Source organism: Ostrinia furnacalis, unplaced genomic scaffold (genome assembly GCF_004193835.3).
Source record: "Ostrinia furnacalis isolate ACB-3 unplaced genomic scaffold, ASM419383v2 OfSCF2036, whole genome shotgun sequence".
Classification (NCBI taxonomy): Eukaryota; Metazoa; Arthropoda; class Insecta; order Lepidoptera; family Crambidae; genus Ostrinia; species Ostrinia furnacalis.
This window is the reverse complement of record NW_021132275.1, coordinates 111,176-123,689: the sequence shown is the minus strand read 5'-3', so window position 1 is coordinate 123,689 and position 12,514 is coordinate 111,176. Positions and strand designations below refer to the sequence as shown.

Here is a 12,514-nt window from a genome sequence, read left to right as displayed (position 1 = left end):
CAGTCATCGTAACTAATNTAACTATTACGATAACCGGTGCTTTTTGTATAAAGATTATCAGATTTTTGAAGTTTGTTAAAATGTAAGATGGTGCAACCCAGTCTAACACCCGTATTCACAAACGATGCTTTCTTAAGTGTATGAGATTGGGAATCATAATTTATTGGAAATGTCCATGTCATGTGACAGTAAAAACTTTCTTATCTTATCAGGAAACGTGTCTCCTTTTAGAGACATGAAACAACAAAGACAACGATGCCCATCTGGTCTAATTTTGAGAAGTATCATTGAATCATAACCATTCTCAGAATATAATTGGAGAGTCAGAGAATACAATAAGTGCAATACAAAGACATTATAAGTGATCTGAAGTTCATACATACAATACCTTTTAAGGTAGGTACACAGTTCTTTATGTCATTATTAAATTAGTACTTCTTACTTTTTAAAAATTGTTTAATCAATATCCAATTCTTTTGCATTTATCAGGGTATCAAACAACTCTTTCTATTTTTATTGATACGAGTAGGTAATAGGTAAAATGATTACTTAGGAAAACTTTTGTTATAAATAAAAATCCACAAAAACAAACCCAAATGACGGCTGATTCGTCATTTGTTTTTTCTTCTGTTTTGTAGAGTTTGTGAGTCGACATCAGATTTTTTGATCACAACTGAACATCAATCTTGAAGACGATTATTTAGTTTTTGTCCGAGTCAAAGTAATAGTTGTATGTTTAAATGATTTGCATCTTATCTACTTATTTAGGCAGAACAGGAAAACGTTTGTTTTTTCCAATCAATATAATTAATGGCTACAATTATCAGAATCTGCGTTTTTCTATACCATAGATTTGCATAGAATAGGATTAGCATATCTAGATTTGTAACATGGGTCTACCAATTTGAAAATTAAATGGCAGACAAAATAAATGTTCTCTAGACTCTAACACATAGTGGACGTTAGTTGACGTCTTTTTCCCTATCAATTTAAAGTTACTTTTCTTATTTATTTCCGAGCTTCAAAGCTTTCAGCTACAAAATGTGTATAATATTGGATAGCTATATTATAAAACTAGTTACTTTTAGCTCCATTAGAAAGTATAATACCTTTTTTAACACCTCTGACCTTGCCCAAGAGGTGAACGTCTCAGCCCTCGCCTCAATGCCGGCGCCGGCGCATCGAGACAATGCCTCCAACCAGACCAAGGATTAAGTGAAAGTTAACTATAATAATGTAATGCTCCAAATTAACGACGGGTTTAATCCCTTCACGAACGATGGTACAACTTTTCCTTCCACCATAAAGTTTATGACTTCAGAGAAGAGAACCATATCCATAAAATTTCGCGGATTCGCTGATTAACGTTTATGGAAGGACTAGTTAGTTCCAGGTAGACGAATTCGATGTTTCGATATTTAAGTAGATAGTTTTTTATAATTTTTATTATGTTTTGGGATGTTTCTGTAGACCAATAATTCTATCTAGCAAATTGTCACATTCTTCAAACTCAAGTTTCAACTCGCGCTTTCAAGGCAAGAGTGAATAGGTACTTACAGGGCAGATATGTACCATCCTAGACTGCATCTCACTTAACACCAGGTGCGATTGCGGTCAAATACCTGCCTTGTCTAGCATAAAAAAAAATTAAATAAAAACTAATTTAACACAAATTACTCGTACTAACAGGTGAATGTCAACTCATTCACACATTCTCACTTGTATGCTAACTGAGTTATGAAATTATTAAGTCCCTTAGTGTTAGTAAAATTGTATGTTGCATTGCTTTAACATAGATATGGCTATCGTGGATAAGTTTATAATACACGACTAAGATCAAACGAGTGTATTTTATTAATTGTCTTCACCTTTTCGATTTCGCTTAAAATTTCGCCAGTTAAGGTAAAAAAATATGAGAAAGAAGCCTGTTATTTTTCGCATGGCCAAAATCAGATGAAATTTTGAACTTTAAGGCTGGGTTGCACCATCTTACATTAACTTTAACAAACGTCAAAATCTGTCAAACTCCATCCAAAAACACTGGTTATTGTTATAGTTACGGTTAAAGTAAGGTAGTAAAACCCCGTTCCTGTATGTAATTCAGACCTAGATCTTAGTAAACCTACAACCAAATTAGTGCTTGAATACTTCCTTTCAGTCGAAGTCACGGGCTAAGTTGCTATGAATACGTTCAGAGTAACGCCGAGCCGGAACATAGAGCGTTTTGCAATAAACGATCTTCGTGTTTTTAATCAATGCTTTTTCTATGCCGTTTTGTTAAAACCGGTATCTAAGGTCATGCTCCAAGTGATCTGACTAGACTAGAGCTAAGTTGTTAATAGAACTAGTTTATGTAACGTAGATACTAGTTACATAAAGGGAAATTAGTACATGGCATGGACTTACACCATTGTGCATTGGCAAAGGCTTAACTTTATCTGATTACTTAATTTGTACTCGTAAAAGATCCTTGTAAGTGTCATTACGTTGCTTTATCATCAGCTCTACAATAACAAGAAAACTACAAATGAGAAAAGTTTTGTAGTTCTGATAGAGTTCTTTTGAAAACGCGAGGAGAAGAACATAATAAATACTAACTAAGTACATCAAGAATAACCTAAACAAAGAGATTCCAAACTCTACTATTGGAAAGTTTGAAATAATTTAAGAAACAAATTACCACCTGTTTCCATTGGGTCATCACACCGATATATTAAAATAGAAGGGATTCAACGATCTGTAGGGTATTACGTTAGTTTCAGTTCTGGTACTTGAAATTAATTTAAATAATCATGTTCGAACAGCCATCCAATAAAAAAACCGCAGCTTACCATAAAGTTATTACTATAATTCTCTCTAATCTGTGGCGCGGCAAACAAAGCTACATTAGTGACGTCACAGCACAGTACCTGCGCGTGCTCTCATAACCTAAATCCACATTAATAACGCGGGAAATAAAACCATGATGACATAACGATAGCCCGGTCCTTGACTTTAGTACCAATTTGCAGAAGGTAATGTTTGGCCAGCAAGGCTGTGAAACGGCCTATAGTTAACGCGCACAACGCGGTAATACGCAATTAGATTGTCACACTGTTATGCCTTCAATCATAATTTTCATTGTTTTTTTAGCCTACGTGGCATTTGAACGGGTAAATTAGATATTATTTGCTTGACATTGCCCTTGTTTATTTATAAGGGTTATCCAATAAATAAACACAAAAATATTTATTCATTTATTTTCACAAAAACCGAATAACCGTAACTTGTGTTTTTTTTTTTCAAAACAAGGCCTTGTCATCGTCATAAGGAATTAAAGATAATAATTTTTTTATTGTTTGAGAATTAAGGGAGTGATTTTGTAGTTTTCTGAACTGAATAAACCAAACCAATAAAATTAAGGACATAGAGTAAGAGCATACACGTGGAAGAGCTTATGCTAACAGGAAAAAAAACAAGATTCATGGAAACTGTGGCATGTTGGGGGAGCGTATGAATGATACAAGAGTTGTAGTTAGTCTCTGATATTAATCTGTTTATTAATGTGAACTGCGCGACTATTTATACGATATAGATCAAAGGTAAATGACGTCACAGCATCAGCACTATACGTGATAAATGTGCTGACACTGTGAACGTGATCAAGATAAGATATGATNTTTATTAATGTGAACTGCGCGACTATTTATACGATATAGATCAAAGGTAAATGACGTCACAGCATCAGCACTATACGTGATAAATGTGCTGACACTGTGAACGTGATCAAGATAAGATATGAAGAGATTTAGTATTGTGCATACCGGCACAGAAACCTTAAAATGGACAGACCTTGAGACTACACTTACCTGATTCGTTTAATTCGTGATTACCTACAAAACCTAGACTAAAGAAAATACTTAATGTGTGATAAAAAAAACCTAAAAATCTGTACGTAAACTTGCAAACATCGTCGTTGTGTTTTAGTTTATTTTGTTCAAGGTTAATTGGCCGTAAAACATTAATTAACATAAATTAAAAAAAGAAGTAAATAATAACACGACGATCACGACGTATTTTTTTTATTTATGCTCATCTTAGCTATGCTATAGGAAGAGTATGATTAGCGAATCACACTTTTAAGACTCAAAATTGGAGTATTGTATTGCTAGTTAAGCTCTACATCAGCGGTTCCCAAACTTATATAAATTCTTTTTAGCACCCGCATTAAATTTTCAAGAGTCAAATGCTCAGTCGGTGTCTAAGAGACCTCCTAAGTAGATGAAATTACAAATGGCCTACCAAGCCTCTACACAGTGCCCCGATTTTTTTCACTTTGGGAAAGACTGCTCTACATTAGGTTTTATCAATAGAAACTAACAATTTTCGAATATAATTGACACCTCGCTGCTTTTGTACTAATACTAATCATTTAAGTAAACTTATACCTATACGATTGCAAGGTAAAGGACACTGAGGCAGTTTCTATCAACGCGGACTAAGTAGGTGCCTAATCCCTAATGACTTTAGGTCTTGGTGTACAAGTTCAAATTAGTGCTTAAAATAAGTATAATAATATTTACCATAGCCAAAGAAAGTTACCGACGTGAATGTCCAGTGAAACCCATGCATTATATTCTGCATATAACGGCGCATTAGCAGCGTAAAGTGTGCAATAATAATCAATTTATGTTTTGCATAGGAAAGTAGCGACATGACTTGTGATCAATCACTTTAGTTCCAATAGCGCTGTATTGTACATGATCAGATATAAGTAGGTACAATCAGGTAAATAATGTTGCTATGCAGTTTCTATACCAACTCAAACAGTCGCGTTGTTTGGAACGCAGATAGTCATTATGACGTTGGCATTCGTTAAGAAGGATTTCCCTAAATTCACTCTCTAAGAGTGCGAAACGGGGTCCAACGTGACGTCGCGGGCAAGAACTAGTATAGACCCAATACACTGAACCGGTTGGGACACCACCCGTGACATGGACAGGGGGGCGCCACCGTCAATACCGGATGGCTTGTTCCGATTTTTGCCATGTTGGAAACTGTGTAGTTGAACGATGGTGGCGCCCTCCTGTCAATGAGTTTGGTGGGACAGTTCAGTTTAGGTCATCTTTAGTAACTACTTTGTTATTCACTTTTCAAACTTAGTTCCACTTTCGTCCGCATCGAATGGCGCTGTAACTGAAACCGCAAGGAGAGCCAATATCTAGCGAAAGTCCACTCGCAAGTGTGAAACGGACCGCATGTCAATTATGCACACGTTCGTAATGCATGTCGTTATGTTTGTTCGCCACTTACCTGCAGGTAGTAAGAGTTTTAAATAAACTGAACTTTCCGCTGCAAGTACAAATTAGTGCACTAACGACGTATAATATACTAACACTAACTAGACGTGACATGACTGGTAAACTGATATATTAAAAATGTGTACAAACTTTTACAGTTTTCAAAAGGCTGTTTTCAACCTGTTATTTAAGTTTAAAGAATAACACGCAAACTCTACATTCACCATTCGTTTAAGATTTGAAAAAGTAATTATAATTCAAAGTTCCGTAATTGCAGCAAAATTTAGAAATGTTGAAAACAATCACTGAATAAAATCTATAGCGAATAGTCTAGCTAGATATTTGGTGGATAGCGGTAATAAATAACGAATGGTTTCAATAACTAATGCAATTAAATTTGAGAACGGGTCAGCACTATTGACACCACAATATCAATTATATTGTAACCCTTCACCACAACACCCTTTGACCACCCAAATGAAGACCCTTAATTAATCCACATTTCAACAAACAACAAGTTAATTAAACTCCTAACAAATTGATGCATCATTAACTTTATGTAGGTGGGCAAAAGGTCACATAGAGCATCATTGCTACCCATTTCGGTGGCTACAACTAAACTAAATCACGGAAGTAGGCATATTATATGTATTTATACCTACAGTTTACAGAAAGGCCAGCCGTGAATTGCACTACCTTGGCATTTAAGGGAAAATAATACAGCTTTGTTAACTCGTGTTTTGTACCAATTTGTATATCTGTATCTTTTTCTTCTTTGGGTCACGTTGAGGGAAAATATGTATGGATTTCGATCTGTATTTTATGTTATATTTGTTTAACTTCCCATTAATATAGTCAGTTAAAAACTTCGATCAGTTAAATCAAATTTCAGAATATTGTAATTGAAAAAGGCAAATAATTAAGATTAGAGATGAAACGGATAGTTGTTTGGCCGGATACCGGATACCGGATATCCGGCCAGCTGCTAGGCCGGATAGCCGGATATCCGGCGGCCGGATAGTTGACCCATTGTCTCGTTGCATGTTATGACGAGTATAACGCCGCACAGGTGCTTCGAACGCGATCAGCTATTAGTAGACTAGACTAGTCACACTTTTCGAAAATCGAATCGGTCCGAATAGAATGTCAGATTTTGCCACTTGTCTAGGGGGCAGATCAATTCGGGGGATTTCGGTTGTCATCGTGAATTCGTGAGTGTGTGATTGAATAGCGAAAATTGAATTAGTTTACTTGCTGCGTAATCTGACTTAACTGCATCATGTCATCAGACCATCAGTGAAAAAAAGATCGCCTATTTTATTTGGAAATATTTCGACATTAACAGGTATTTATGTATTCGTCATTAGAGTGAATAGCCCAGAAAAAGAAATGAAATTTTTGAAAGGCCTTAATATGGCTTTTTGTATCTTTTTGGACTTTATATAAAAGCCGTCGTTATTATAAGCCATTTTATTAATATTTACCTCAAAGATTAATGTATTTCATTTTATTAATATTAAATTGTCGTACTTTTTTAATATCCGGTATCCGGCCGGATAATGAGTTACTATCCGGTATCCGGCCGGATAGTAAATTTAGGCCGGATATCCGGCCTACCGGATAGTTACCGGATATCCGTTTCATCTCTAATTAAGATACAATCAAAACAAAGTAATCACACCAAAAGTAAGAATTACGATGTTCGGCGGACTGTATTTACATTCTTAATTAGCACAGTTTTTTACTACAAAAACTAAAGCGTAGGAACTCTACCACAGATTAATGGCCCGTTANGCCTGTTGTTTACATCCACATGTCAAGCGTAATGGCGTTTTTTCTACGGTCATTAGCGAATCTGTGGTCTATTTTTGCCATTTTTACACCGCTTAGTTTTCAAAACCAGATTTAAGTAATCTCTTCGAAGACATAATTACTATTATTAATATAAAAAATGTCGCAAGAACGCACATTATTTATTTGTCATTATAATGTCGTTGTAACACGTTTTGCCTTTGAAGGTCCTTAACCTTTAGGATCAAAGCCGGGTCGTGAATTAGGCAGCCTATAAATAATTGCTATCAATTTGTAGTATCTTATACAAGGGTATTTAAAGCGTATAATACCAGCAAAATTCATATTTGGTAGTAAATGAATAAATAAGTAATAATATTTTTGAGGTCAAGATACGATTTTTCCAATAAACAGGTGTTACCTAGTAGACACAATATTCATAATTCTATGCTGTTCGTACACTATAATGTGAATATATAATTCATTTATTTAAATACTCAATACATATTTAGACATGATTAGTAGTTAGAGTACCTATTTGATTAGAGTTGAGAATTAGTGTCCTATACATAAATGATTGTATTGAGGGTATTAATCACGCGACCTCAGTTAGAAAAGCCAAATCTCAAACATTTAAAACTCTATCAACATAACACATCCAACTGGATAAAAGTGGGGTTTGCTGCAGCATTACTCCTCCATAATTGTAAGTTAATAAACAAATAACTGTAAAGTGAGGTGCACATAATATAAAGCGTTTTCTAATATGTGTGTCGTTAAAGTTAGTTCGTCGCGCCTTCGTCTGCGCGTAACGGATCTCCTTTTATAAGCAAGTATGGTTGAAGCCCACACGTTGATATTATGTTAATCTGCAATGCCGATCGGTCCGTTAGTGATGAAAATATTTATTAAACAAGTCTCTTTTTGATGCTAAAACTATTGGAAAGGATATTTGATTAAGTTAAGCTTTACCGAAGCATAAACATTCTGCTCTACCTCAGTTAAAAGAATCCATAGGCTCATTTCAGATTCATGATGTCTCAAATTGTAGATAAATCTGGCAACTGCAGGACTCCCTTAATGAATTTAACTCATCTCAGATTTCTTAAAGGTTTTCTTGTTCTTCTCAGCACTGGCCCATTTATTGTCCTGAAGCAGTGGTAGGGTTAATACTGGGACGTGTAAAAGTGCTTTTTTAAAACCTATTTGCATAAATAAATGCGTTTTATGAGTTTTTTATGAGTTTTCAGTTTATTTATTTATTTAATAGGACAACCAACAAGACATACACTGGAAGACAATCAATATTTACAACGTATTTAACAGTTATAAAAGAAACGTGGATTTGACACGAAAACAATATTAGCTCGTCAATAGATTTCAAATACAATATCTTCAACTTAAATATAGCATAGTACAGTCATAATTATTCCGCCTAGATAGGCGGGTAACTTAGATTTAAGTTGCCCATCCAGCGTTAGACGTAATTGAATTTTGTATTGCGGGGATAGCATCTCAAGCGGTCGCTCTGCTTAGCTTGCTTGCAGCAGTTGCTGCTTATAAGTCTTTCCCAAGTTGCAATGGAAATAATGCTCGAACAAAAATTGAGATTTTCCAATGTTCCAATATTACGAGTTTGGATGAAAGCACATCAACCTATCTAGCGCTTATCTCAGTCAGTGTGTAAGGTATGGTAGCGGCACAAGAGTGTGTTTTTGTAAAATCAAACGTCAAAAGGGACTATTCCCACCTCTCGTTCCCACCACTGCAACTCCTGTGTAGCCAGGATCTACAGCTTGACCGCCACAAAAACCCAACCAATGAAGGTCAAGTTTGCCCCGGGGGAAAGTTAAACTGTCATTGGACCCGCAACGAAATTAATCAGAAGAACATAGGAGGAGTTCGAAATTAAGGTTCGACTTCCCTCCATTGCAAAGTAGATGACAGGTGACAAACAAAGGTTTAAAACCTTTAAGAAAAGATTATGCACCACGGACAATAAATTAAATTAAGGGGGCCTATCTTATGAGCAATTAGCAACTACCTGCCAATAATATTATTCACAAAATCGCTTAAAAGCACGGAAATTTTTCCTTGTCGCGACAAGATCGGTGTAATAATTTGCGGAAACAGATGTATGTTGTATTGAATAATATCAAACGTCAGCTAGACTTCAAATCTCCTTAAGATTTATATGTTCGGTGACAACATAATATGTCAATGTTACCCCTCCCGTACCGCTCCCACACCTCAGGCTCTGACTGAGTTAACCTATAAATAAATACTTAGTTATCTTATAAAGTTGCTATTTCTCAACACCAATAAAGTCTGCATAGTGTACGCACGTAATGAACTTTTTTCATATTTCAATATCTCAAACATATTCTCAAGCATTAATAGCCGATTATAAAATAATTTGTGTAATAATTGTAGTGACAAAAAACATTCTCACAGTGCGAAAAAGTATTCACATAGAATTAATTGAGGATAATTTTACGTGTATTACATTATTTACTGCAAATGTTATGTACAAAACATTGAGAGGTATGTAAAGCCGGGTCTTCAGCGCGTGTTTTGCTCTACACAATCATCAAAAACATGTCAGCAATTTTGTTGAATGTTGAGATTTTTTTGTTGATTGTGTAGGGCACAACATGCGCTGCATACGCGGCTTCACTATTACTACATAGTATAAAACAAAGTCCCTTTCCGCTTACTGTCCCTATGTAGTATGCTTAGATCATTAAAACTACGCAATGGATGTTGATGCGGTTTTTTTTAATAGAAAGAGTGATTCAGGAAGAAGGTGTATATGTATGTATACTTAGCACCCGTGCGAAGCCGGGGCGAGTCACTAGTTACTATAAGATAAATGTCACAGATATCCATTTCTTAGACACGCCATCACCTAATTCCCTACAAACTCGCTGACAAGTAATTGCGACAATGCGAAGAATTGAATCTGAATCAATTATATCTGACCTAAGCTTCACCACCCCACGCTATGTGTCACAAATCTATAAAAAAAGAGCGACGACAGAGTTACAGACAGCTCGTCAAGAACAGCTAGTTCTTTAGATTTTCTTCAATCTTTTAGCTCTGTTAACTGCACACTACTAAGGCTGAGTTGCACCACCTAACTTTAACCTTAACTTTATGGATAAGCGGTGCTTTTGTGAGTGATTTCTGATGTTTGTTAAAGTTAAAGTAAGAACCATGTTAGTAAGATTTTAAGATTACTTAAGATTGCTGGTGCACTTCAGCCTTAAAATCTTTGATGTTATGAAAAAGATAGACTTGGTTGTTTATCGTTTTGTTCTTTCTTTCACATTAAGGTATTAATAAATATTTTTCTCCTTTTGCAGATCCAAGCTGAACAAGCGGCCTTCAACCGGTGTCATTATTAGTCGGACAGTTTTACGAATATTAGGTAAGGATTAAGAGCATATTGTAATTATAATAAATCGTTCGTTCGTTCGTTTCAGCCGAAAAACGTCCACTGCTGGACAAAGGCCTCCCCCAAGGATTTCCACAAAGACCGGTCCTGCGCCGCTTGCATCCAGGTACCTCCCGCGACCTTCACCAGATCGTCGGTCCACCTAGTTTTATTATAATAAATACTTATAATAAATACCTATGTATAATAAGCAGCAGCCACACATAGCCACATAATCTGGCATCTTCAGAAGAAGCTGTGACTGAGCCTTAACGTAGCCTGAAATAATATTGAACACAAAAAAAAATCATTTTCTGAGAAAACAAAATAAAACTATTTCCTTCTATTAAGAAATGTTCTAAAACTCAGTAAGGTCAGATATTTTGGCACATTATTGAAGACCAATTTTAACTTCTCACTTATATTCTTTGTGATTTTTCTTCTTCCCATTCGGGAGGCAGTTGGGATTACCCCTTTTTGACAGTTACATTAACCACTTATCAAACAGAATTTTCTGTCACTTCTTGCTTATCCATACATGTTCTAGCCGTTCTCCCTGGTCTACGTCACCTACTCTCATTACTGCGACATCGAGATTTTTCTCTGTTGTGCAGCTCGGTGCCCGGTACGAATGAGTGCATAACATTGCATTATATCTAGCTGTGCGGCTTTCAAACTGTGGGTTGCTAACGCCCCAGACGGGAGCTAAATCACACTTAAAACTGCCCTAAAGGCAAAAAGAAGCTTAACAACCGTATTCACAAACGATTCTTGCTTATGTGAAGCAGGAAATCGGACGCACAGCGTTGAAGCCTGGATGTGGGCAGCCCAGGACTGTTTATTGTGGAAAACCTTGGGGGAGGCCTTTGTCCAGCAGTGGACTTCATTTGTCTGAAACGAACGAATGTTGGCACCCAAGTCATAGGTTCTTTTTTCCGTACAATATCTATGAGAAAATCATATTTTGATAGCATAAGGTTTATTGTCTGGTTGATGTTAATTAGGTACCTTTATTTATAATTATCATATCTGCTACATTATACTTGTAACTAAGAGTTATAAAGTGGAAAAACTGTTATTGGTATGCCTCAACTCAATAAATAAATAAATAGAAAAACTTTGAGCAACTTTGCGTTACCACTTATGAATTACAAAAATGTCATTAGCTGTGAACGATCGGCGTTTACTTGCATCCCGGTAGTGAATAGCGTACAAATGCAGATAACAATCAACTTACATTACACACACTATTGCAATTACTTATTATGTGTGATGTCAATACATAAAGATGATATTGCGTTATAATGCTTTTTTTTTTTCATTTTTATTGATATAAATCTTTAGTTAAAACAGGGCACTTTTTCAGTGGAAAAAAAGAGAAAACTTACAAATGAGAGTAACACTTACCTAACTAAAACTTTTTTATAAAGTCAAACTAAAATCATCTGTTAACAACTTACTACTTAACAACGTTACTTTAAAATTGAAGATGTGTACATGTAACGTAAAGAGTCAGCAAAATCTGTCATCTCATTGCCTAATTCATCTTCGCTATGAAATTAAGGTTGCACAGTTAAATAATCCAGCACATACGATTAGTCTAAACATTCAGTTTTTGAATAAGCCTTGTTGATTGATTCATTAGGTTAAACTTTGGGCATCTTTTTTATTACTTTTTGTAAGTAACATGTATTTCAATGTATTTACTTATTTACTTCACACACTAGCTACAACTTCAAGACATAACATATCAACTCGTATTTTAAAGATCGTATTTCCTTCTACTTTCAATTGCATCAGTCTATAATATCTCCAACTTATGTAAGATATGCCAATCATAGGGTGGAAGAAAGAGATAAACTGATAATGTAGGTACCGTAATGGTTTTGCGAAATAAACTCAAAACACTAACCGAATCGTATGCCAATATTGTTTACCTTTTGGTGTACAGAACACTCATTGCGCAAGTCAACCCGCACTTACAGTGTTAAAAAATAAGAAAATGTTA

At 35.5% G+C, this 12,514-nt stretch overlaps 1 protein-coding gene across 1 annotated transcript in view; it reads left to right on the top strand.

The window, feature by feature from the left end:
- LOC114354269 (uncharacterized) overlaps positions 1-12,514 on the top strand; it is a 77,293-nt gene that overhangs the window by 25,873 nt on the left and 38,906 nt on the right. Inside the window, exon 2 of the mRNA XM_028306559.1 lies at positions 10,436-10,500. The gene's annotated coding sequence lies outside the window, so the exon portion shown is untranslated. The remainder of the gene's footprint in view (positions 1-10,435; positions 10,501-12,514) is intronic.